The sequence below is a fragment of the Chlorocebus sabaeus genome, chromosome 13, assembly GCF_047675955.1.
Source record: "Chlorocebus sabaeus isolate Y175 chromosome 13, mChlSab1.0.hap1, whole genome shotgun sequence".
In the NCBI taxonomy this organism is placed as follows: domain Eukaryota; kingdom Metazoa; phylum Chordata; class Mammalia; order Primates; family Cercopithecidae; genus Chlorocebus; species Chlorocebus sabaeus.
The window spans coordinates 43,425,609-43,453,600 of record NC_132916.1 but is presented as its reverse complement, the minus strand read 5'-3'; the positions used below and the strand labels follow the sequence as shown (position 1 = coordinate 43,453,600).

The 27,992-nt window shown below is 36.3% G+C and overlaps 1 protein-coding gene and 1 pseudogene across 2 annotated transcripts in view; both read left to right on the top strand.

The window, feature by feature from the left end:
• The window catches only part of MAN1A1 (mannosidase alpha class 1A member 1), a 170,756-nt gene that overhangs the window by 67,426 nt on the left and 75,338 nt on the right, over positions 1-27,992 (top strand). The window lies entirely within an intron of this gene.
• Positions 84-16,963, top strand: LOC140713158 (large ribosomal subunit protein uL13-like; annotated as a pseudogene).

Here is a 27,992-nt window from a genome sequence, read left to right as displayed (position 1 = left end):
GTTTAGATTTAGCCTTACATATATTTTAAATATTAATTTACTATTTGGCATTATTGAAATTTTTATAAGAAAGGAATGTAAAATACTGAATAGCTAATATTTTCATTTAAAAGTTTAATTCAGTAAAACAGAGAATTGTAGTTTTACTTATTATGTTTATAATTAAATTTCCATGGTTAATGAGTTACAGCTGTTACACATTGACTATTCCATTATGATTGGTAAATTTAATTTGCACTTTAAAAGTACAGAGTTGATTCAAAAACAATACATATTTTAGTCAAAAGAAATTACTACTTTTTCTTGTCCTAGAGTGAATTGCAGAAATCATACCTACCCCTTAACTCAGATTTGTTCTGTTTGTCCCTCTGCATAAGCCCTATCTTGTACTGATAATTGTTTTTGAAAGCATAGTTTTATAAGCTGTAAAAATTTTATCTCCACAATTCATGAGCTCATTTCTACATTTCACTAGTAATCCCAGCACTAAAACTTATTTATACTTAGTACGTAAATGGTAGAAGCTGGCCTACCCCTTGATCTCATTGCCGAGTGAGTGCTTGAAACCTAACGGAAAGGGAAAGTCAGAAAATTCAGTTGTTTTTGTTTGTTTGTTTGTTTTGTTTTGTTTTGTTTGTTTTCTGAGACAGAGTCTTGCTCTGCCGCCCAGGCTGGAGTGCAGTGGTGCAATCTTGGCTCACTTCACTGCAACCTCCTCCTGTCAGGTTCAAGCAATTCTCCTGCCTCAGCCCCCTGAGTAGCTGGGATTACAGGCTCCCGCCACCATGCCTGGCTAATTTTTTTTTTTTTTTGTATTTTTAGCAGAGACAGAGTTTTACCATGTTGGTCAGGCTGGTCTTGATCTTTGACCTCATGATCCAACCACCTCGGACTCCCAAAATGCTGGGATTACGGGCATGAGCCACCGCGCCCGGCCAAATTCAGTTGTTTTTTAATGGAATGTTTTTATTCCTTGTAGTTTAGCATAATTCCCTACACATAGCAGCAAACTACAAATTCACATCAGTGAGAAATAGACCTCTGTTATCATTCAGCAACAGCCTGAAATCTCAATGGATTAAGACAGTATGTTCTACCTTGACTCTGCTTCTCATCATCTTTCCTTCAGAGTCTAACCTGCTGGGGCAGCTGCCATCTAGGTCATTTCCAGTTGTCATGGGGAAGAGGGAGTGGTGACAAAAGAAATTCTGGCAAATCCCACACTGGCTTTGAATGCACCTGTCTGAAAGACCCATGTTGCTTCAGCTTACATTTCATTGGCCAGAGCAAGTCATAGGGCCACTGTAACTTAAAGGGGTGAAGAGGAGGTGATGAACAGCATTCATGACCACCACAGTGACCGCTGACTTGGGTTAGACTGTGTAGCCCTCTCAACTTCCCAGAGTAGCAGAAGATAAGAATTACTGAGAAGATAACTTTTTCAAGAGTCCCCACACTGGAGCCAGCCAGTCTCACTGGAAAACGCCTTCCATAAAGTGGCACCAAAGTAGTAAGGGTGACGAGTATGATTTGGGATACGAATCTTCACTAATACACATCTTCACTAAATTTTCAAGTAAAAAGCACTTGTTTACAAAGTTTGCCCTCTCCTGGAAATACCTTCTACTTTGTAGGCTTCTCCCCAGCCTTCCAGATTTGAAACAATAAAGTTGACAGACAGACATATACTGCCCTCTGTGATGGGAGCCAGTTGCTGTTTGGCAGCGGCCTGCTGTGTGGCCTGGATGTTGAAGACCTGGTGCTTTTCCTTCCACCACTTTTTCTTTGATTTGAGTGCTCACTAGGTCAGTCACTTCTCATTTTTCAAAAGCCTAATGAAAGAGATGAGGTAATACATTATATTTTGATTTATATTGAATCACTTTATAATTCATAATGACTGTTGAAACCAGTACTTCAAATCATTTTTATTGCCTGAGTCATATTGACATAGATTTCTAACACAGATTTTTGCCTGTAAGTGAATGTTTTTCAACAAAAGTTGTTTTTTCCAGGAATGTTCTTGCAAATTGTTTTTCTTTGAAATTGTGATCGCCTTTAGAAGGGTATATAAGATAGCTGTAGCAAGGAATTTAAAATTTAATAGGGCTAGCAGAAAATGCCTCAGAATTGTGATAATTTACCATCTGGTAATTTCATTCATTAAGTGAATCAGCAGATGCTTATTGAATACCTGCTTTGAGGCACTGCAGTTGGTGCTACAGAAACAAGTGAATAAGAGAAAGATAGTCCCCATTGACAAATGTTAATTCTAATATTAATTTCACAATAACCCTATAAAGTAGGAGTAGGAACTGTTTTTATTCTCATTTTATGGAGGAAGAAACAGAGGCAGAGTGTTCTTTGCCCAAGGACATGCAAAGTAGCAGAGCTAGGCTTCAAACTTGGGCATTCTGGCTCCAAGCTACTGAATAGCAGCTGGACATTAGAGATCTCAAGCACAGAAGATAAGATATCGATAGGCCTGAACCTATGAGTCATCAACAACTAAATGATAATTGAAGGAATGGACAGGAATAAGGTTGTCCAGGGCAATAGGCCTTAATATTTAAGCATTAATGAGAAGAAAGAGCTAGAAAAGGAGACTGAGAAGTCGTGGTCTGAGAAGTAGGAGGGAAACTAGTAGAATGTGACATCACAGAGTCCAAGAGAAAATAGTATTTTGAAAACTGAGATGTTCAGTTGTGTCAAATGCTGCTGCTAGAAGTTGTATACGGACTCTCTCTAGCATCGTACAACATGGAGGTCTCGGATGACTTTATGCAGGGTTCTTCTGGTAGAGTAATAGGATAGAATCCAAATTGTTTTTGATTGAAGAAGAGAAGATGGTAAGGAAATTAAGATTCGTTCAGGGTCTTTAAGCAGTTAGGGAAGGTGGCATTCACGAAAACAGATGGCCTTTAGGGAAGCATCCTTTGCAATATAAGAAAGTAGGGGAGAAGGTAGGAATACAGGTAGGTAACTTGTTAGACTTGGTGGCAAATAAATGAGATAATTATTCTCTGGTGGATCCTGTTAAGTACAAGACAAGGATTTCTGCTGAGACTCAGGGAGAGGAGAGATGTTTGATGTGAATGTGTACAGTTTAAAGTTGTCATTCTGAAGGGTTGACTTCAGAAACATGGTAGAGGTCCTGGACAGTATCTAGGCTGATAGCCATGAATTGATGGTAGCCTCAATCCTCATAAGTGTATAATACTTTTTCCAACAGTGATCAACACTTCAGGTACGAGCATGGAGAAGGCAGTTAGTTGGTTTTAGTTGAGGTTTGGTAGCCAGGTAACACAGAGAGAAAGGCATGGATTTTAAAGTATTGGCAAAATTTATTGAATTTATAGACCATGCAGTCCAAGATGAATATAAGGCAGTGGGAAAAAGGCAGGTAAGTAGTGGTTAGAGAGAAAATGGACTGGTTGAATTGCTTGAGGTTTAGCTGAAGTAGAATAGGAGTAGTAGCCATAATGTAACAGGTTATTGGAAGCTTTTAAAGTTAAGGCTATATGGTGGGATGTATGAATTATAATTTTTTTGTAATGGAGCAGTTTTAAGTGATGTCATAATCTAAGATAACATTATGAGATTGAGTGGTTAAGGGGGGATTTTGCCAGAGTCTATCTGCGTGGCTGTGTCAATCCATTTTGTATTGCTATAAAAGAATACCGAGGCTGGGTAATTTATGAAGAAGAGAGATTTATTTGACTTACGGTTCTGCAGTCTGTATAAGCGTGGCTCCAGCATCTGCTTGTCTTCTCGTGAAGCCTCAGGAATCTTTCCACTCATGGCAGAAGGCAGTGGGGGAGCAGGCATGTGACACAGTGGGAGAAGGGACCGAGAGAGAAGGGAGGTGTCATACTCTCTAAACAACCAGATGTCATGTGAACTGGCAGAGCAAGAACTCACTCATCACCAAGGGGAGGGCACCAAGACATTCATGAGGGATCCACCCCCATGACCCAAACACCACCTACTGGGCCTCACCTCCAACACTGGGAAGGGGGGCACATTTCAAGATGAGATTTGGAGGGGACAGATATCTATTATCACTGACTATGCAACGTATTTCAATTTTAAAAATAATAAGATGTAAAAATTGCTGTTTTAAAAAATCTAAGCACCAGTGAACTGATTTTTAATACTGCTAAAATATAAACGCTTTCTATAAAATTCATAAATCCATACTAAAATACGTACTGAACAAAACTTGCTGCTTAAACAAAAAGCAGAGGGAAATATTCATGCAGAATGAAGTTTAAATATGTGATTGTTGAACAAACATTATGACTCTAGAGCCTTAAGAAGTAAGTCAGATGATTAGAGTTGGCAGTAGAAATGTAAACAAAATGCATATCAGCTAATTAGCTGGATTTTAATGCAACTATACCTGTACAGAGCTGTTTCTTCTAAACTGTAACTCCTGGAATTTTATCTGCATAGATAAATGTAGACAATTTGATTGTGGTGCTGTGAATTTGTTTTGGATTTTTGTCATTGGGTTTTTTTGGGGGATTTTGTTTTTGTTTTTGTTTTTTTTTCCTGAAATGAGGGTCTCTCTGTCACTCAGGCTGGAGCACAGTGGCATGATCATAACTCCCTGCATCCTTGAACTCCTGGGCTCAAGGAATCCTTCTGCCTCAGCTCTCTGGATAGCTGGGACTACATATGCACACCACCATGCCTGGCTAATTACTTAAGCCGTCACCATTTTGTCCAGACTGGTCTTGAACTCCTGGCCTAAAGTGACCCTCCTGCCTCTGCCTCCCAAAGTGCTAGGACTGTAGGCGTGAGCCACTGCCCCTGGCTTGGATTTCTTGTGTAAATTAAGTCTTACCTTAATGTATGAAACTATCATTTGATTCATAAAAATTTGTTTTTGTTAAAAATTTTTATGGTCTGGGAATGAGGTGCCTTCTAAAGGATGTCCTCTAAAGATTTCATTTGTCAAACTTTCTTGTGTTATCACTTTATGATGTAGATTTATGGTTTATGTACTTTTTAAAGTTTTTTTCTTTAAAACATTTTAGAAAATAGTTCATTGACAGATCATAGGGTTAACCATTTTAGTAACTGAGTCCACTTCTGCTACATGATGAAATATTTTCCCAAGGTTATATATCTGAGTATGCCACGATTCGTTTGCATTTGAAAGCAAACAGCTCCAGTCTTATAATTTAGCTGAAAATTCATTTAAATTGATATTAAAATAAACATAAGCCTTGAGGGCAATATTTGTTTTTAACTTAACAATTGATCTTTATTTTACAATAATTTGAAGTATCCGATTCCTCTGAAGTAGTACAGATAGAGATTCTAGGGTCCTTCAAAAACAAGGAAATTCAGGAGCTTTAATAGGATAGGCATAGAACAGAAGAATTTTTTTCATGGCTGTTTGTTCTAAACACTTTTGTTTTTCATTCTTGCCACTAGGCAGAAGGCTAGAGTTAGAAAAGATATGCAGAAGAGATTTTCATCTTAGTTTTATAAATACTATTTAGTAGGTTGGTGCATTTACTTGTGTAATCATATTTTGTTGTTTTTAGTTGACAAAACAATACCCACAGTTGCTCTAATTTATAAATTACTGCTAACTTATGTGTTTCAGTTCTTAGATCTAACTTGGTATTATGATTATTAAATAGTGACTTCTTTCATTTTCTCTCATGTACTTACTGTAGTCAGGCAGAAAGAACACTGTGTAATACAGTTTAGGCTTAATTGTTAAGTCAAATAACAACTCCAGCATTTATGAGTTTCTGCCATCGAATGCTTTATAACTAGACTTAGAATAATACTAACAGAATTGAGCCCTGAATAACTAGTTATAGTAGACTTCTCTCTATCATCTGGTCAGGCTTCCAATTTTTAACATGTCTAGTCCCTTATGATTCACTCCTCTATTCAGCAAATGTGTTAAGCATCTATTATGTTCCATGCCATGTTCTAGTCTCTAGAGGATTCAGCAGTGAACAAATTAGACAAAGTTTCTGCTTTCATGAAATTTATGTGGTAAGGGGGTAAAATGTTCAACAAGTTCACAGGATAATTTTAGATGGCAGTAAGAGCTCTGAAGAAAATATAATATAACCATGGGATAAAGTGATGGAGGGTGGGAAAGGGAGATGATGAGGACTACTTTAGGCCAAATCGGAGCCATAGTCTGAATGACATAGAAGGGTCAACCATGGAAGATTTGGAGAAAATAACATTCTAAACAGAGGAACTTAAGAGTTCCATATTGATGGTTCATTTCTTTCTTTCTTTTGGAATGAGGAAGAGGAGAAGGAAGACAGCAGTGGTGATAAAACTGTTTTTTATGGTTTATTGTGTGCCAAGTACAGTATCAGTACTGGGGTAATTACATAATCTCCATATTGTAGATACACTGAAGCTCTGAGAAGCTAATCCTTAGCCATATAGGAGATGACAGAAATGGAATTAGACTCTGCTGTCTGTAGCAAAGCACATGAACCTGTCCACATATTATTCCCAAAACCAGTGTTGCCAGGGTTGGTACCACAACTTTTCTTCCTCTTCTGTTTACTTGCTAATCAGTTAAATACCTAAATCTCATAAAAATGAACTGGCAGTTGCAGGGCACGGTGGCTCACGCCTGTAATCCCAGCACTTGGGGAGGCTGAGGCGAGCAAATCACCTGAGGTCAAGAGTTCGAGACCAGCCTGGCCAACATGGTGAAACCCCATCTCTACTAAAAATAAAAAAATTAGCCAGGTATAGTGGTGCATCCCCGCAATCCCAGCTACTTGAGAGGCTGAGGCAGGAGAATAGCTTGAACCTGGGAGGCGGAGGTTGCAGTGAGCCAGGATCGTGCCACTGCACTCCAACCTGGGCAACAGAGTGAGACTCTGTCTCAAAAAGAAAAAAAAGGAACTAGCAGCAACCTTCTAGCCCATGAAATCTTCCACTTCTTGAGCAACAAAGAATAATTAACTTATGAAAACTAAGCCGTAATCACACTCATAATGCTTATGAGTTAATAACAGATTTTTGCACAAGTTGTATTTGAAATTATTCATTGCACTTAAGTCTTTCTCAAAACACAAAGCTCTCCTTGAATTTTTCATATAGTTCATTAAATTGAAAAAATTATTTTCTTTCTCCATGTTTTTATTCCTCAATCTCTCACTCTCTTCAGTAGAGTAAAATGGTTTTCATTGTCCAGTAAGTACATGTAACAAAAACCTTCAATATATATATAAAGACAGCCATGTGATTTCAGCTTTAATCCCTCTTTTTATTCTGAACTAGTGTCAAATATACTTCAAAATGTTGGTAAAATGAATATATTTTGGTGTGACATCGTGACAGTTAAGGTACATATTCAGCCTTTTCTCAGGCATATTGAAGATGGTAGTAGTTGAGACACTGAATGAGGTAGATGTTCATGATTTAGAAAAAAAGTATTTTCAATTTTCAAATCATATCTGATATAAAATATGAAGGGAAAAGGTAATACCTTGTCATTTCAAATGAAACTAAAATATTTTGGCTTTATCAACAGACATAAATTGTGAAGGTTTACCAATACAATTGGTATGCTTTTATGTAATTAAGAGAACTCCAAAAAGCACTTAGGAATAGCTCGTAAATCTACCATATGTTGACAGCACTTTAATGAATTTCTCCAGACTATGAATAAAAATTTGGACTCCAGTGCTCTTTATATTTTATTCACTTACAAAAAGTGAGACAAGATCACTCAGATTTATTGTCATATATCATATAACTAACTGGAAAAATATGATTGAAATATCTACTCATTATAGTTAAAGATTTGCAGTGAACATTGTATAGTATGTTTCCCCTTAATTATGTTAATTGTTTGCAAATGAGAACACTCAAAACCAGTGCTTCTAAGGTTAAACTAAGATTAGATCCAGTGACCTGGCATCTGTCAGGAGTTTTTCATAGGGGTCCAACCCATAGTGAAATCTCAGGAGTTCCCCTCAAATAATGGAGTTTAATTATTACTCATAAATGGACAGTTTTCCACATTGACAGATGTTCTCAATCCCATGCAACCCCACTACTTGGTATTGCAATTCCCACTACTTTTCCTTATCCATTCATTGCTTTCCCCTATGTCCAGATAAATGCTGAATCAGCATTTACCCACTTTATGAATACTCAAAATAAAATACCAACACTTAGACTCCTCTCCCCCCACCCTTTTTTTCCTATCAAATTAACAAAGACAGAAAACTATGTTAATACCTAGTTTGTTAAGAGTAGGGCAAAAATTTACTTTCAGACATTGCTGTTGGGAATGCAATATGATAAAAGTGTTCTGGAAAAGAAAAAAAAAGGTGCCATATATATGAGTAGATCCTTTTAGCTCCAGTTACTCTTATCCTGCATTGAGGTATCTATCCAAAGGAAAAATCCAAAAATGTAATTATATTATGCCAAAAGCAGGTCTTGGAAATATTTTATATATTTAGTAAATAAGAAGAAACATCTCAAATATTCAGCAGTAAGGGAGCGCAGCACATCATGGAATGCTCACATAACAGAATGATATGCAGCCATTAAAATGTATGCTTGTTTGTTTAAGGGCATGGGCAGGTATGGATATGATAAATAATGCAGGGTACTTTCATGCATAACATGATTTCAGCCATGGAAAATATAGAGAAAAATGCATATGGAGCTATTTCTAAATATAAACCTATAAACTTAATATTCCTAAATATTTGCTTCTGGTTGGTACGTGATCCTTCCCCCTGCCTGTTTTTCTGTACTCATCTGAATTTCCATAGTGAACTTGTAGTATTATTATGATCAGAAAAATATTAAGGGAAAATCACAACAGATTTGGAAAAAAAATCATTAACTAAATTTCTTCCCCATTCTTACTCAGGATTCAGTTATTCTCACCTCTTAAGGTTTAAATTTTTTTAACTTTTCATACTAGAATTCAGCTTATAAAGTCTTAAAAGTCATCTTTTTCCCTTTCTCACATCTGTTTCATAAAGAAAATGGCTTTACTTAATGGTGACTGGATTTCCTTCTTTATAGTCAATTTATAGATTTCCATCTTAGAAGGTTGTTTATTTACAACAACATCTATTAGCTGTTAATATTATCCTCCATTCACATGGAAATGGAGGTGATATAAAGCTTAAATAAAGATTGGTCATAAATCCTTGCACAGTCTCAGATCCAACTACTTTGTCCTTATATTACCAAAAGCAGTTCAAAAAGACAAAGGCTGCTGATAGTAAGATTTCTCCATTGAAAACACACACGCATTGTTAAATCAGTTGAAAGTGTGGTACACAATAGTATGTCTTTCGTATTCTTTTAAAAAAATGAACATTTCTAATCTCTTTGCATTTTCCTTAACCATTTAGAAGTCAAAAGTTGAATTATTTGTGATAAGTATATACACTGTATTAATATATTATTACTATAGATAAGAATATAATAAAGTTTATTACTAACATACATGGAAATTTTGGCCTACTGAGATACCTGGCACAATCAGTGACTTTGTCTTTTCCTACAGGATCTAATTGAAAGGTGTTAGGAAAGGCATAGCAAAGAGCCTCTTTCCTGTTGTTACAAGCAGTAAATGGCCCTTAAGAAACTTCAAAAAGAATGAATGCTTGCTTGAGGAAAAAGGCAGTAAGAGAAAAGCTGTTCAGTAATGAGCTGGAGAAAAAAGAAAACCTGGTCTGAGAGATAAAAGAGGTGACTATTAAAAGGGAAGGACACAGTCTACCAGAAACTCATGAAGCTTCACAAATCAAAATCTAGACTCGCTTTACCATGGAAACCCAACATAATTAGAAAGTATATGTTTAAAATTTTGTAATATTTTACTTTATTTTTAATTATCCAAAGCAAATCTAAGACTGTTAATGATAGGAATTGATAGTTTGGTTAGGACTACACAGATATTAAAGCTGTGTGTAAATTTGAAATACTTAACTTTTAAAAACTGTTTCGTGGGATCTGTTGATGTGACAAAAAGCTAATAATGTATTCTTTCACTTTACTTCCTTGTCACCCTAAGACTGTGCCTCTCCTTCCAGTAATAGGATACGAGCTGCTTGTCTGAGAACATGTAATTGGAGTAGACTTTTATGTAGTGATCTGAGGCCCTTACTAGTTCTCTTTCTTTCTGAGGGAAATCAACAAATTTTGAGCCTATAGGTAAACCATTGGTAAACAGGATTGGCCGGGCAGGGTGGCTCACACCTGTAATCCCAGCACTTTGGGAGGCCAAGGCAGGCAGATCACCTGAGGTCAGGAGTTCGAGACCAGCCTGGCAAACATGATGAGACCCCATCTCTACTAAAAATACAAAAAATTAGCTGGACATGATGGTGCACGCCTCTAACCCCAGCTACTCAAGAGGCTGAGGCAGGAGAATTGCTTGAACGCGGGAGGCAGAGGTTACAGTGAGCCGAGATCATGCCACTGTACTCCAGTCTGGGCGACAGAGTGAGACTCCGCCTCAAAAAGAAAAAAATAAATAAATAAAAATAAAGACAGGGCTACTTGAAATAGTCATTGTATTGGAGACATCCAGCTAGTGAACTTAAGAAGTAGCTCTTATAGGGTGGAAAGAACATTAACTTTAGAATCTAGAATCCTGGTTTCTCAGGCTCTGTTTGGTTATTAGGTATTACCTAGAGCAAACCCTTTATCACATTGTTGTTTTTTTTAAAATTGATTTAAGTAATGGAATATGAAATAAGTGTCTTTTAAGCATTTCTTCAAATCCAGTTTTCTAGAACTATGATATACTAACATTCAAGTTCACAGAATATTATAAATTAGGGGAGGGGTATAGTGGGATAAATTTCCTTCCCATAAGTGAAAACTTCTTAACCCATTTTTTTTTTTTATCTAAACCCAATGACTCCTTCCAGTGAAATGTAGAGTTGTGTTTCTTCCCGTACAATGCTTAGGTAGTCCAGATATGTATACATGGGAATGAAAAAGAAGTAGAAAAGTTGGGCATCTTTTTCCCCTGGAAAAATACTGTGTTCTATGGAAGAGAAAGTAGTTGGTGGATAGCAGAAGGAAGATGCTAAAAAGTAGAGAAGTCGTTCAAGGAAAACAATAAACTGCAGTATTCACAGAAACAGTTGGGAATATGTACTAATTCCTATGGGATGACCACAGTTTTAACTCATTTCTTACCCCAAATTTGCAGATTGCATTCTATTATATTATAAATAGATCTCTCATTTTAATGACCAACTCAAGGGAAATTCTGGCAGCCATGGTGAGAATGAGAAACAAAGATTTTTATACCCAGAAAAACTGACTTTCAGATATAAATGACACAAGCAGGCTATTATCAGCTTGCAAGAACTTGGGAATATTGTTTCCAGGAGCTTTCCTGATGAATTGATGAAACTACCTGGGAACAAGCTTCAGACAACCAAACACATACTGTATGATGTCCAAAATAGGCATATTCATAGAGACAGAAAGTAGATTAGTGGTTGCCTAGGACAGGGGATTGGAGGGAAATGGGGAGTAACTGCTGATGGGCACCCACTTCTTTTTTGAGATGATGATAATGTTCTAAAATTGTGAACCAACTCAGTGTGAGTATACTAAAGCCACTAAAGTGTATACTTTAAATGGGTGAATTGTATGATAAAGGTCTTAAAAGAAAAACACTGTAGTTCTGAGTTTTAATTGAAAATATTAATATGAGCATATGATATATTGTATTTTAAATATATATAAATATGCATATATGTGTGTGTCCCCTGAAAAGGTCTAGAAACAGTAATGAAACCAGTGGCTATGAGCATCTCTAACACACAGAGTGCAGGCTTGAATTAATATTTTCCACTAACCAGGGCTTCTTGGAAAAAAGACTGAAATTGGAAATGTACAAGATTAGTCTGAAATATCAAACCAGGTAACAAAGAAGCTAACAAAGACTACTAGAGTAAGGTCAAAGGACTTGGGAGCCAACTTGAAGAGGCTTCCACTGGCCAAAAATGAGAATTTTGAGTTTCTCAGTAAAAATAAGAACTGTCTAATAGATTAAAATCCACTATGTTTAAATTGGTAAGTTCAAGCCACGGGCAGTGAAGCATGCATATAATCACAGCTACTTGAGAGACTGAGGCAGGAGGATAGCCTGAACCCATGAGTTCAAAACCATTCTGGACAGCATAGTGAGACCCTATCTCTAATTAAAAATAAAAATCAAATGGTTAAGTTCATCATAATGAAAAGCAAAAATAATTGGTCACCTTCAAAGAATGACAGGAAAGCAGTTATCTTGAAAGCTGGTATTTTCCCAGGCAGCTGCCAAAGATGGAGGGGCAGGTCCTAATGCTCACTGGCCGAGGCCCCCTTCTGGGCTGCCTGACCACCGTCATGGATAGGCAGGTACTGCTGGGCCAGAAGGTGGTGGTCGTGCACTGCAAAGGCATCAACATTTTTGGCACTCTCCACAGAAACAAGTTGGAGTATCTGGCCTTCCTTCACAAGCAGATGAACACCAACCCTTTCTGAGGCCCCCCACCTGCATCTTTTGGCAGACTGCTTGAGGAATGGTGCCCCACAAGACCAAGTGAGACCAGGCTGTCCCTGACCACCCCAATGTGTTTAATGGGATCCCACTGCCCTATGACAAGAAAAATTAGATGATGCTTCCTGCTGCTCCCAAGGTTGTGCGTCTGAAGCCTGTGAGAAAGTTTGCCTACCTGGGGTGCCTGGTTCACGAGGTTGGCTGGAAGTGACAGCCACCCAGGAGAAGAGGAAGGAGAAAGCCAGTATCCACTATTGGAAGGAAAAACAGCTAATGAGACTATGTAAACAGGCCGAAAAGAATGTGGAGGAGAATGGACTCCTGGTTTGAGCCCAGTAAAGACTGTTTATTCCCTATGATTGGCCTGGCCTGGCCTTCCACCGTTGCTGCTGTAGGGTGTAGGGGACCCAAGGGTGGCAATCCAGGTGCCACAGAGAGCCTGGGACTTAGGAAGCTGTGGGCAAAGAAAAGGCATTAGTCAATTGCCCGTCTATATTGTTACATTAAACGACTCTAAGAATTGTTCAGGCCTAATTTGTCTATGGCCTATTCGTTCATGAGAGAGTTGTTTTAGAAAAATGAGGGCCAGGCGCTTTGGCTCACACCTATAATCTGAGCACTTTGAGAAGCCAAGAGATCGCTTGAGTCCAGGAATTCGAGACCATCCTGGGCAACATTATGAAACCCCATCTCTAACAAAAATACAGAAATTAGCTAGGCATGGCGGCACATGCCTGTAGTCCCAGCTACTTGGGAGGCTGAGGTGGGAGGGTCACCTAAGCCCGGGAGGTCAAGGCTGCAGTGAGCCAAGATTGCACCGCTACACTTCAACCTGGGTGACAGAGTGAGACCCTGTCTCAAAAAAAAAAAAATTAAAACAATTGTAAGAAGAGCCAGTTACCTTGGTTTCAAGATTAGCAAAAGGGAGCTGGAACATGAATGCAGGGAACCCTACCTTCTGAATGGGCCATCTGTTTTTAACTTCCCACATTATGTATTCTGCAGCTATGAGAATGTGGGGGAAAAAAAAACACTTGGGGACTGTATGAGCTTGCTGTTTTACAAAGAGTATGTATAGAAGCATACACTGGGAAGATGTGTGACCAGGGCGTTACAGAGTAGCCCTTGCTCCTTCCCTGTATTTTGTGGTCAGAATCAGATAAATTACTTTTAAAGAAAAAGAAGTCTGGTAAATAAAGGAAAAGAATCAGGCATTTATCTTGCCTCTCCTATATGAACTATATCACCGGTAACTAAATAGTAGATAAGCAAAGTTTCTCTTAAAATTATACCTGCTTACAAATGAAAGTGAAATGATAAAACTAGAAAATCACCCATTTTTACAACCGCTGATGAATTAATGGATCTGGGCCGTGGTCACCAACAGCTGCTCACTTCTCAAAAGGAGAGCAAACCACATACATGCCTCCTGATAACATATCACCTGTGGTCTTGCCAAAGGCATCAAGTCTCCACATCCAGCTTCCAATTTGTCCTAAATACAGAAAAAAGAACGTGCCAAACTCCACCACACGTATGCAGTCAGGAACCCATAGAATAAGTCTCCAACAGTTCAAGTAACCCAAATTTGTCCACATAAATTATAAGGAAAAGAAAAGAAAAACTGAGACGCCTATGATTTAAAATAAGAGGCTTCAAAGTCATCCTTTTTTAAAATGATGATGACTGTCTGTAGTGTCGAATGGTGTAGATTAGGTTGCTGAAACCATATAAGATAGTAAATGCCAGGATGTGGTTGCTTTGGGAGAGAGAAAAGGAAGTATGATTGGGACAAGGCCCACGTAGGGTTTCTAGGGTGGCTGGCAAAGTCCTGTTTCTTGATCTGGATGCTGCGTACTATGGCGTGTGTCTTATAATGTTACACTAGGCTATACAGTTGTATGTTTGTGTTGGAGAGTTCATATCTGTGTGTGTCTTTTTAATTAAAAATGTTTTGAAATAACTACATAATTTTTAAAAGGTTATTTAGAAAATCAAGCTTAGTGGAATCTGCCTTAGATCTTGAGATGTATTTTGGATCTCTCTCTGTAAAATAATACTTAATGTACTGAGTTATCTTCGTATATGTAAGTTGCAGATTGTATTTCAACATAAAACAAGCATAATTCAAATATGTACATGTAAATATTCTATAATACATCTCTGAAAATGCTGCTGTAAATATCTGTCCAGTTTTTTGTATGGTCATAAGTTTTCAGTTCCTTTGTTTAAATACTAAGGAGTGCTATTGCTGTATCATATGGTAAGAGTATGTTTAGTTTTGTAACTGCCAAACTCTGTACTATTTTGCATTTCCACCTGCAATGAATGAGAGTTCCTGTTGTTTCACACCCTCACCAACATTTGGTGGTGTTAGTGTTCTGAATTTTGACCATTCTAATCAGTAGGTATTGTTGTTTTCATTTGCATTTACCTGATGATTTGTGTTGTGGAACATCTTTCCATATATTTATTTACCATCTGTCTGTCTGCTTTAGTGAGGTGTCTATTAAGATCTTTGTCCCATTTTTAAAATTGGAATCTTTGCTTTCTCGTTATTGAGTTTCAAGAGTTCTTTGTATATTTTCATAAACAGTTCTTTATTAGATATGTGTTTTGCAAATGTTTTCTCTTAGGCCTTGGCTTGTCTTCTCATTCCCTTGACAGTGTCTTTTTCAGAGCAGTTTTTCATTTTAATGAAGCTCAGCTTGTCAGTTTTTTCTTTCATGGATCGTGCTTTTAGTGTCATATCTAAAAAGTCGTCTCCAAACCCAGGGTCATCTGGATTTTATCCTATGTTATCTTCTAGGAGTTTTATAGTATTGCATTTTACATTTAGGTCTATGATCCATTTTGAGTTAGATTTTGTGAAAGGTATAAGGTCTGTGTCTACATTCGTTTTGTTTTTTTGTATATGTATATAGATATCTAGTTTTTCTAGCACCATTGGTTAAAAAGATTATCTTTTCTTCATTTAATTGTCTTTGATCCTTTGTCAAAGATCAACTGACAAAAGTGGATCAATTTCTAGGCTCTCTGTTCTGTTCCTATTGATTTATTCTTCACCAGTACCACAAATCAAGACAAGATTGTCTGATTTCTGTATCTCTATAGAAAGTCTTGAAGTTGGGTAGTGTCAATCATTATCAGAAACTGGCTATTTTGGACCTTTTGCTTCTCTACATAAACTTCAGAATCAGTTTGTATCTACAAAATAACTTGCTAGAATTTTGACTGGGATTGCAGTAATCTGTTAACTAAGTTGGGAAGAACTGACATCTTGATATTCAGTCTTCTGTCTATAAACATGGAGTATCTCCATTTGTTCTTTGATTTTTTTCATCAAAATTTTGTAGTTTTCTTCATATGGATCTTGTACATATTTTGTTAAATTTATACCTAAGTATTTCATTTTTTTGGGGAGGTGCTCACAATGTAATCTAAGTGGTATTGTGTTTTTAATTTCAAATTCCACTTGTCCATTGCTGATACATAGGAAAGCATTGATTTTCTATATTAGCCTTTTATACTCACTTGCAATACTCACTTATTAGTTTCAGATTTCTCTTGTTGATTCAGGTATTCTGCATAGAAAATATGTCATCTGCAGACAAAATTTTATTTTTCTTCTTTCCTAATCAGTATACATTTTATTTCCTTTTTTATTTTTTCTTATTGTGTTAGCTAGGACATCTAGTACAGTATTGAAAAGCAGTGGTAAGAGGGGACATCCTGCCTTATTCTTGATGTTAGTGGGAAATCTTCTAGTTTCTCACCATATTATGATTTTTCAAATGTAAAAGCTCAACCAGCACAAAACCTATATGTTTATTTTCCCCTTCCTTCTAGATTCTAATTAATCATTGGTAGAAGAAGTTTAGGCTGTGTGAAGAGTTTGGAAAGACCTTAGGAAATTGTTTTAAATGTTTATTTATTGAAAATGTTCAAATTTCCTGAAGTATTTAGACATCAAGAAATATTTACATACATCTCTAGTTTATATTTCCATCCTGTTGATTTCCCTATTAAGAATTTTAATGAAGCCACGCTCAGTGGTTCATGCCTATAATCCCAGCACTTTTGGAGGCCAAGGCAGGAGGATCACTTGGGCCCAGGAGTTTGCAACCAGCCTGGGTAACAAAACAAGACCCTGTCTCTAAAAAAAAAAAATTAAAAATTAGCTAGGTGTATTGGTGCATGCCTATAGTCCCAGCTACCTGAGAGGCTAAGGTAGGAGGATCCCTGGAGCCTAGGCTTTCAAAGCTACAGTGAGCTATGATTGTGTCACTGCACTTTAGCCTGGGTGACAGAGTGAGACCTTGTCATAAAAAAATTTTTTTTTAAAAGGCACTTAAAAGAGGTCCACAATGCATCTCAGGAAAGTTATACATAAATCTTCACACTATTACTATAAGACAGGCCTCATTTTACAGATGTTTCTCAATTATGGTATTCCAAATCTACAGTATTGGGATAGCTTTCACTGTTGAAAGCTGTTTCATTTCTTTTTTTTTTTTTTTTTTTTTTTTTTAATATTCTGTACTTTTTTGTCGACTTCTTTTTTTTTTTTTTTAATTTATTTATTATTATTAAACTTCAAGTTGTAGGGTACATGTGCACAACATGCAGGTTTGCTACATATGTATACTTGTGCCATGTTGGTGTGCTGCACCCATCAACTCGTCATTTACATCAGGTATAACTCCCAATGCAATCCCTCCCCCCTCCCCCCTCCCCATGATAGGCCCCGGTGTGTGATGTTCCCCTTCCCGAGTCCAAGTGATCTCATTGTTCAGTTCCCGCCTATGAGTGAGAACATGCGGTGTTTGGTTTTCTGTTCTTGTGATAGTTTGCTGAGAATGATGGTTTCCAGCTGCATCCATGTCCCTACAAAGGACACAAACTCATCCTTTTTTATGGCTGCATAGTATTCCATGGTGTATATGTGCCACATTTTCTTAATCCAGTCTGTCACTGATGGACATTTGGGTTGATTCCAAGTCTTTGCTATTGTGAATAGTGCTGCAATAAACATACGTGTGCATGTGTCTTTATAGCAGCATAATTCAAAAGTCAGGAAACAACAGGTGCTGGAGAGGATGTGGAGAAATAGGAACACTTTTACACTGTTGGTGGGAGTGTAAACTAGTTCAACCATTATGGAAAACAGTATGGCGATTCCTCAAGGATCTAGAACTAGATGTACCATATGACCCAGCCATCCCATTACTGGGTATATACCCAAAGGATTATAAATTATGCTGTTTCATTTCTTAAAAATGTTTTTAACCTCCTGTCACCAGTCTTGTGCTAAAACAGGGTATTTTATCTATGAACTACCACAAATAGATAAAATAGCTAGTTTACATATAAATGGCCCTTTAAAACTGGATACTGTTGTATGCCAATTTGCAACATAGTCTATATGAAAAGAGAAAATACTAATAAATGCTGTGTTATAGACCAATAATTAGATTCTCAATGTGGTGTGAAGTACTCACAGGAGGTTCATTCTTGGCCTCATAAATTTGACCATATCTTTTCATTCTAATGCTCTTAAATGACTTAGAGACATGACTTAACAGTAAAATAAGCTCCTAAACAACAACCACAAGCACATAAAAACCGAAATTATGCAGTGATGGCATGCCATTTGTTCAGGAATTGGCTGTCCTATTTACTCTTAAATATAACAGCAAATGGAGAGTTGATTGTTAAACTGCACATTCAGGATCTCATGGTTTAATATCTCATGTGTTATTTGCCAGACTAAAGATTATTAACATGTTTTGCTTTGTTCGCTGCGGGAACAATGCAGTACTTATATTATACAAATATTTTGATTAAAGTATTGTTTCCAATCAATTTGTTTCCCATTCCTGTCGAATTACCTGAGTTAACCTAGTTCAGTGGTTCTCAAATGTAGTGTACATCAGGATCCCAAAGAGAGCTTATTAAAATACAAATTTATAAGCCCTGCTCTCAGAGCTTCTGATTCAGTAGATCTGGGTTGGGCCTGATCATTGGAATTTCTTAGTTTCTCCATAATGCTGATGCTGCGTCTCTGGAGGACCACATTTGGGGAACCACCGACCTATTACCATGAAACCTTTCTCTCTACGATGAACAGAATTCTTTTTTAAAAAGTTAACTAAAAACAAAAAATAGGCCTCATGATTTGGTGGCTGTCACCACTCTTTAGGAAACCATGTTCTAATTTACTGGGTCAAGAACTGAAGGAAACGTTTCTTCTATAGGAGATCATAGTAAAGCTGCTTCTTGAAATCTTACAAACATTGTATTTATCAAACGGAGTGTTAAACTATTCGAGGTTTCATTTATATTTGGGAAAACTCCAGTTAAAGAAAGCAGATAGAAGAGCCCTCTTAAAATCCCTGAGGAATATATGACACTAATTTCGGTTATTAATATTTTATGAAGTTTTTCTGGTATTGTTTTGTTTGTTGTCGTTTTCTCCTGTGTTATATTTTGCTTAATCTCCCTGGCTGCATATTTAATTGAGTTACCTTTATTTTTAACTTTAGGTTCAGTGATACATGTGCAGGTTTGGTATATAGGTCCATGGCATGTCACGAAAGTTAGGTATACAGATTATTTTGTCACCCAGGTAATAAGGATAGTACCCAATAGGTAACTTTTCAGTCCTCATCCTTCTCCCACCCTCCACTCTCAAGAAGGCCCCAGTGTCTGTGGTTCCTTTCTTTGTGTCCATGTGTACTCAGTGTTTAGCTCCCACTTACAAGTGAGAACATGCGGTGTTTGGTTTCCTATTCCTGTGTTAGTTTGCTTAGGATAATGGCCTCCACCTTTATTCATGTTGATGCAAGGACGTTGTATTAATCCGGGTGCTCTTAGAGGGGACAGAACTATACATCTGTATCTATGGATCTACATATATCCTATAAGTATTAAATTAATACTTAATAAACTATAAGTATTAATATTTAATAAACTGTAAGTATTAAGTTAATACTTAATAAACTCCTCTTTTATATATAAAACTAACACAATCACAGGGTCCCACAATAAACTGTCTGCAAGATGAGGAGCAAGAAAAACCAGTCCAAGTCCCCAAACTGAAGAACTTAAAGTCCGATGTTTGAGGGCAGGAAGCATCCAGCATGGGAAAAAGATGTAGACTGGGAGGCTAGGCCCATCTCTCCCTTTCATATTTTTCTACCTACTTTATAGTCACTGGAAGCTGATTAGATTGTGCCCATCAGAGTAAGGGTGAATCTGCCTTCCCCAGCCCACTGACTCAAATGTTAATCTCTTTTGGCAACACCCTCACAGACACACCCAGCATTTATACTTTGTATCCCTCAATTCAATCAAGTTGACACTCAGTATTAACCTTCACAGACTTGGTCTCATTTTCTGTAGCTGTGTAGTATTCTGTGGTGTATGTGTACCACCTTTACTTTATCTAGTCTACTGCTGATGAGCATTTAGGTTGATTCTGTATCTTTGCTATTATGAACAGTGCACAATAGATACATACATGTGTCTTTATGGTAGAACAGTTTATATTCCTTTGGGTATATACCCAATACTGGGATTGCTGGGTTGAATGGTAATTCTGTTTTAAATTCATGAGAAATCACCAAACTACTTTCCACAATGGCTGAACTAAATTTACATTCCCACCAGCAATGAGTAAGTATTCCTTTTTCTCCACAACTTCACCAGTTTGTTATTTTTTATTTTATTTTATTTTTTTTACTTTTTAATAATAGCCATATAATGAAATTTTTTAAAAAGGCTTTTGAAATCTTATTTCCTTAAAGCCCAAGATCCTTGTTGGCCTTTACCAGAATTGTTTGTTTTATTACCCCCTAAAATAAGATAGTTTCTTTTTCCCATGGTTATCAGCCATTTGCCCTCAACGGTACTGATTTGGACTGGCTAAAATTAGAGCCAGTGTAACAGTAACTCACTTTTATTCTATTTTGTAGTAGATGAAATATTCAGCATTGAAATTAAGTTTTTAACCACTGTGTTTCTGTTTGTTTAGTGCTGAAACAGCTTGACTCCATTTCTTTTGCACCTCGATTCTGTGGGTTTTATAGACAGCCGGTGTTTGGTGCCCGGCCCCAGGATGGGACTCTGCACTGCCACTCATCTGCCATCACTTCTGTTACTCCCTTTTACCCTTGCCTTGCCATCCACCATCACTTCTGTTATTTCCCTTTTAACCCTCGCCTACCTATGTTTTTTCCACTTAGAGCTTTGGGTCTTTTTTAAACACACATGCTGCTATGGCACTCTTTCTTTTAGAACTAGTCCTTTTGAACAAATCTAATAGATCAGTTACTTCACTACTTAGGATGATTCCTGTCTGAACAATAACCTTCAGGATGTTGGCCAGTCTCAGAAGAAAACATATACATATAATGTACATAAGTCATATTGGGTAAAGTCAGTTTTATCTAAAACTGAATTTAAGATCTTCAAAAACACTTAAATGAACTTTCTTTGCAGTTTTGTGCTATTCTCTTTCTAAATTTGCCAGTTGTATGTGGTAAGATTGATGGTGAGGATTTATCTGATTACCTTGTGTAGTATTCATAGTATTTGTCTTCATTTTCTTTTTGAGGAGGGATCGAAGTTATTACTTGATCCTTTACTATGTATCACATTTTTCCAGTGTTGCACTTCAAAAACAAGTGTTATTATGAGTCATTGACCACAGCTGTCATGTTTACTTTCGTATTCCAAGTGCTTGTGCAGCTTGGTATGTAAGTACATAGGCATTAAATAAATATTTGTTGAATAAATGGATTGACATTTTTAAAAGGTCAATTATACAAGCAGTTCCTTTTTGAAAGTTTGTGATTTAGAAAGTTTCAATTATGTTGAAATATGTGTGTGTGCGCAATAGCTTTAAAAAGCAGTAAAAAAAAACATTCTGATAGTGCATGAGTAGCTACAATGGACAGCATAAATTATGTTTCTTGTTGTTATTTCTGTTTGTATTCTAAAGAGGAAACGCCTACCAAATTATTTCAGTCCGATATTTTCAAAACTCTTCTAATAAAAAAGATACTGAGTTATGTGACATTTTGATATTCTGATGATGATCGTTATTAAGGCAGGGCATTGTTTCATTGAGTTGTTTATAGTACTGTAAGAATTTAACACTGATCTATTAAAAACAGATGCAATGTTATCATGAAATGGGATATATGAAAATATGTTAAAGCCTCTTAAATGAAAAAAAAAAATTAAGATGCTTTCAAGTAAATTAACAAAATTCAGGGGTTAGCAAAGTATAGCCAAGCGCGTTCATTCACATTTTGTCTATGGCTGCTTTGACCCTACAACTCTAGTTAGTGAGTGAGTGAATGAATTGAATGAATGACTGCTGACCAGAAATTGCACTTTCAAACATTTAACCTGAGGAAATAGTTATATATACAAATAAGTATGTACAGGGATGGTCATTCCACAGCTGTTTGTAATATCAAAACAAGGGAAACCTAAATGTTGACTTATAGAAGACTGGCTAAGTAAGTTCTGGTGTATCCTTATTATACCAGAACTAGTGTACTATATAGCTATTTTTAAAAAGATGTTACAGAAATGTATCCAGTGTTAGGAAACAAGGGTCAGCAAACCACAGCCCTTTGGCCAAATTGGCTCAATAAGTGTTTTTATACTACCAGAGCTATGAGTGGGTTGTTAAATTTTTAAGGATTGTTAAAAGTAAACATGAGACAGAGTATGTGACTAGTAAAGTTTAAAATATTTACTATCTAACCCTCTATAGAAAATGTTTGCTGACCTCTGATATAGAATGTTGTATACAATGGAGATTAAATTGGTGGGGATGGGTTTAAAACATTATGAAATAGTATATATAGACCAATACTTTTTTTAAAAAAATGCAATCAATATCATTTAAACACTTAAGATATTAATAGTTATTTCTGGGTAGACAGGATTAATAAGATTCTATATTTTATGTCTAATTTTGTGATTTTTCAATAATGAGAATGTATTCATTGTTTAAGAAAATAAAAATTTAATGTTGGCATGGAGAAAAAAGAGAACTTTTCTCAGTTTCAAGGTGTACAAGTATGTTTTTCCATTTTGTAGATGAGGAAACTGAGACTAAGAGTTTAATTAACTTGCCTGGAGGGACACAAACATAAGACAAAAATTGCATTGCTGCCAAATTTTCTGTCCAGCAGTGTCACCATTTGATAATTTAAAATGCTCATCTGTCAGCTGAAATAAAACTATAGACTCTGTACCCAAAGGCAATTTAAGGGTATCAGTGTATAATATATGATAAAGGAGGATTATGCAGAAATAACAAACTGCCTGCCTAATGGTATTAGGTGTGTGCTGGATAGGTTTACATTTGCTTAAATAGAATGAAAAATTAGTAGCTTACGTTTTACATTTTTTAAAAGAAACAAAACCTGTGCACACAGATATTCAGTTGACTTTGTAAATTTGCAAACTGTTACTGCTCCATAATATGGTAATTCATTGCTCTTTCATACCTGTAGAGTTTAATTGTTCAAATTCAGGCATGTGACACAGAAAGGGACCATGTCCTGAAGCTTGTGCCCTTCACTGTAAGAGGAAAGACATTTGACTAATCAGATCTTTGTGCAGATAACTGTTTACAAAATAAGCAACTCAGAAGGAGAATGAATACAACAGTGAGAAGTCTCATTTTAATGAACTGATGGCTAATAACTCAAAGAAGCAGTAGGACTATAGAAAGCAGACATGATAGCTCAGCAGCTTTTGGACCATTTAGTGTGTGGACAAAAGGCCTAATATCCTTCTATTATTCCTGAGGAAACTACTATCTTATAGCCAAGAATGATAACTATTACTGCTCTTTAAAAAGCACTTGTTCCTTTCATTATAATCATCTTGTGATTTGGGAGGATTATTCTCTATTCACATATTTAGAAACTGAGGCACAGAAAGGAGGTTAAGTGAGTGTTCAAGGTCGTACAGACCGTTCAGGTAATAATGGAAAACTCCATCACCTAGTCCCAACTCTGTGTGCGTATGATGGTGATGCTGAGTAAAGGCAGGATCACTCTACTTTTCTCCGACTCATAAAAAACAGATAAACATGTCTTTAAAACTTATATAAATTATTAAACTATAAATGTTTTGATGCTCTTCAGAGATGAGGTTCAGTTAACAGGAAAAAATTCACTAGTGTAGAATGCTTCGTAACTAAAACATGTCAGGGAATTATGACATACAGTCATGCTGAGGTATCTGTGGGGGTAGGTTTCAGGACCCCCTGAGGATACCAAAATCCACAGATGCTCAAGTTCCTTATATAAAATGGTACAGTATTTGCATATAACCTGAATACATCCTCCCATATTCTTAAAATCATGTCTAGATTACTTATAATACATAGTATAATATCAGTGCTATGTAAATAGTTGTTGTACTGTGTAGTTTAGGAATAATGACAAGTCTATAGGTGTTCAGTACGGATGCAGCCATACATTGTTTTTCAAGTATTTTTGATCTGCAACTGGTTGATACCACAGATGTGGAACCCACAGATACAAAGGTCCAACTGTACTTGCATAGTTGAGGCTATAATTTTTTCTTTTGTCTTTTTCTTGAACAAATATTACCAAGCTTGGATTGTGTATGTTTTAATGATTTCTGATGTCTGCTTGCAAAAGCAGTAGTAAATAGAATAGCCCCAATTTTAACCCTATGATGTCGCATATTAACATCTATGAAGTGGTTTCCACAAATTCAGTTAGAAATCATAGCCAGATAGAGTATGTGCTTTCATAATTCCCTTCCCTTTAGTAGACATTATATTTTTTACATAAAGATGTTTTCCTTTTGATGTGAAATGTATTTTCAGAAATTACTTGTCATATTTAGTGTAAACATTATTCACTATATACTGCATATTTTTCTAAATGTCATGTTGGCAATTTGCCCATTTTTAAAACCTAAAATTGAGATAGAATGAGTAGATTTAGGCACTGTATAATGACTTGGATTATTGTGGTGTTCTTGCTGTAATTTATTATTATTTATCATTCTTGGGCAGGTATTTTAGTAATTAGAATGCCTACAATAACACGTGGTACACTTAAGAATTGTTTGAAGCACTAGAGCTGTATAGCCATTGGGTTTCCTCTCCTTTTTTAACTTCCATATTGAATGCATATTAGAAGGACATGTAACTTTTATCATACTATTTCCTTGCTCCCAGCCCACTGCTCATTTATGTGTACAATAGCATGTAGTTTCTTCTTGAGGAAAAATTTATTAAAGGACTCTAATTATTTCTTAAGATTTATTTTCCTTCTATCAGGTATCAGGTAGCCAATACAGTGTTTTTTTGATGTTGTCATTCATATATGTTTGCCTCTTACAACTCAGAAAAGTCCCATAACCAGTGAGAACTACTGCCTTTCTTCCTTCCCTATTTCTCATAACCCTGATGACCCAGAAATCCCTCCACTTATCATAAACGGGAGGCACTAACATAGTGTTAGGACTTCCTTAAGACATCTAATGTGCTCTTTTAACCATCTTTTTAACTTCTCTTCCTGGCATTTAAGGCCATGAGCTTGTCTTATTTTATCTGTCTCTATTTTCTAGACCCTAGTAATCTAGCTCTCCACCTGCTCTCTGTCATGAAAAGCCCTTCGTCTTCCGTTTTGATCTCTTGTCCTCCTCCACATTAACCCAGAGCATGTACACAAACATGTACATACCTACTCTGAAATAAGTACACACCTGTATGTATATAAGTGCCACCTCTTCAACCTTACCTCTCACCCTAGACCTAACTCACTTTTTAAAAAAATTCCCACAGTTACAGCATGTATCACTTAATGTATTCTCTACCTATGGTTTATATTGTTTTATATTGTATATCTTATGCTTATATGGCTTTAAATGGCTGACTTACCTTCCTGGTTGTAAGCTTCTTGAGATCAGGGATTTAATTTTTTCTCATGTATCTCTCTTACAGTCCTTACCACATTGGTGAATGTGTAGTAAGTGCTTATTAAGTCTTAAAATAAGCCTGTCCTTTGGAGCAGAAATGTTCCTCAGGGAGTGTCTTATCTAGTGTTCCCATTTTACAAAGAGAAAATTAGAGCAGTGAAGTAACCCATTTCTTTGTGGCGTAACTAGTGAGTAGCAAGCCCTGAACTAGAACCTAAGACTCCTGACTCTTAGTTCAGTGTGCCTGTTCCCAGGCAGCCTTGACCACGCTGATGCTGAGGGAAACACTGCCACAAGAACATGGCATTCACTGCTGCTCACATGGACAGCAGTGATATCCCTGCCCTGAACAACAGCCTGAAGTTCTCCCCAGCATTCCCCCATTTCTTCATCTTGCCTTCTTAACTTTATAAAACCCTCCCTATTCAGAAACTAGGGAATGAATGAGAGTCCTCTCTCAGGGAAAAAAAAATCAATAACGGGATGCAATTTTATTCATTCATGTATCAACAGTTACTCATTTTGACTAGGAGATAGCATAAAAGCCACTTCTCGTCACTACCTCTTTTTCTCATGAGAATACATATCTTTAAAAAGCTAGATAAATCTAAAGTGCCTATTCACTAGAACATTCTACATTTAGATTTTTAAACTAGGCTTACAATTAGAAGTGTTTTCCTTTTTTTACATTTTATGCTTTTATGTGTTAGTAAACTCAAGACTAAAGGACAGCTACATTGATTCTTCTTGGTTATAATCGATGGTTATTGGCAGGATAGCATTGTAGCCTTTTTATTTTGAAAGAAACAAGTTGGGAAGATCTCTGTGCTTTAATATTTCAGGAAAATAAGCAACACTCTGTTCGTCTAATTGCCTGAAGGCTAAAAATTGAATTGTATTGAATCACAGGAGAAAAACAAAGTAACAAAAGCAGTCATCTAATTAAATATATTGTTTTTTTAAAAAATGAAGTTTGTAATGAAATTTGACGAATACAACACATAATTTTTTTTAATTTAAAACTTCAGTTTTAGGTTTTGATCAATTACAGAAACAGAATGAGAAGAAAGAAAGAGACAGTGGTGTGCGCACAGTGGAGAGTCCCTCTGAATCAAAAGGATCACGCGTCTCTGAGATGACAGGAAGCTGGTATTCACTTGGGTGTAGCTGGCAGTAAACCATCCCACATCAGAGCATTTAACTAGGAGAATAGGCCCTCTCTGAACTTCAGTTTCCTCATCTGTATATCAGATTATAGAACTAGATAACCTTTGATGTCCCTTCCAGCTCTAAGTTTCTGCTGGATTAATTATTTTTACATATCTTTATTCTGATATTTAAATCTTTCACGGGTCTACTCTAAAAAGCCAGAATAGCTTAATAAGTACTTACTGGTTTAATGATTGATTTTAGCCCGTATTATGTGCAAGTTGATCAAGTCAACTAACAGTGTATGGGTTATTTTAGTTATTTGCAGCCAAAGATATTTACTGTGTCTGTGGCATCTTGTGCTGAAAGCTTTATGTAGTGAAAATGAGTAATAGGTAAACTCTACTTATCCTAATGGTGAATTGGTGTTTGATCTTTTAATGGTGAGGTTTTCAACATGAGCATTTGAAGAAAGGCTTTGATATTGATTGTGCATTTCAAACTGAAGCATGTCTGAACTAAAATATTTCCTTCCAAATCCATCTGTTCTTATTCATTTCTTTTTCCCTTATTCTTTGCTCTGGCATGTATATATTCCTATATAGTTCTTTAGGGAACTGCAAACTAGAAAGGCAAAGAAAACCGTATGTCTTGTTTACAGCCTTGTCTAATGCTGTCAGGGTAAAGTAAAAAGATAAATGTGTTTATTTAATAGATTTTAAATTTTGAAGTTTTTAAAACATTGATCAAAAACAGCAATAAGACTGTGATGTTGTTACTTAAGTGTAATGAAAAGATACAGTTTTCATGTAGTTATTTTGAAATTCTTAACTTTAGGCTATAAAAGTTTTTATTTAAAGTTATTTGTTAGTTACATGCTCGAAAGAACTGTTTCATCATATTTTACCACCCTTCTTTCAGCAAGTTACGTTGTTTTGACTTTTGCTATGAATGTAATCAGAATCCCTAGAATGCAAAATATTTTGGAAAATTTTTGTTGGATCATAAGATGTCTGCCCATCCCAAACTGATTGCTAGTTGTACAAAAACCATATTTTCTTTTAGTGGACATTAAAAAATATCTTCTATTAGCAGGGATTACATTTTATGAACTGTAATTTTTCACCTGGCTCTCTTTATAAAATCCTCCCCACCAAATAGAGGTACCAGCAAACCCCGGAAACCAAGATTGGTGAAGAATTGGTTGGCAAATTAACATTTCCTATCTTCAAAAAAGATATTTGTCTTGCTTTTTTCCCAGTCACATTTTAGTACTAGTTTTGTGGCTTCTGAGTACTTATTTTTC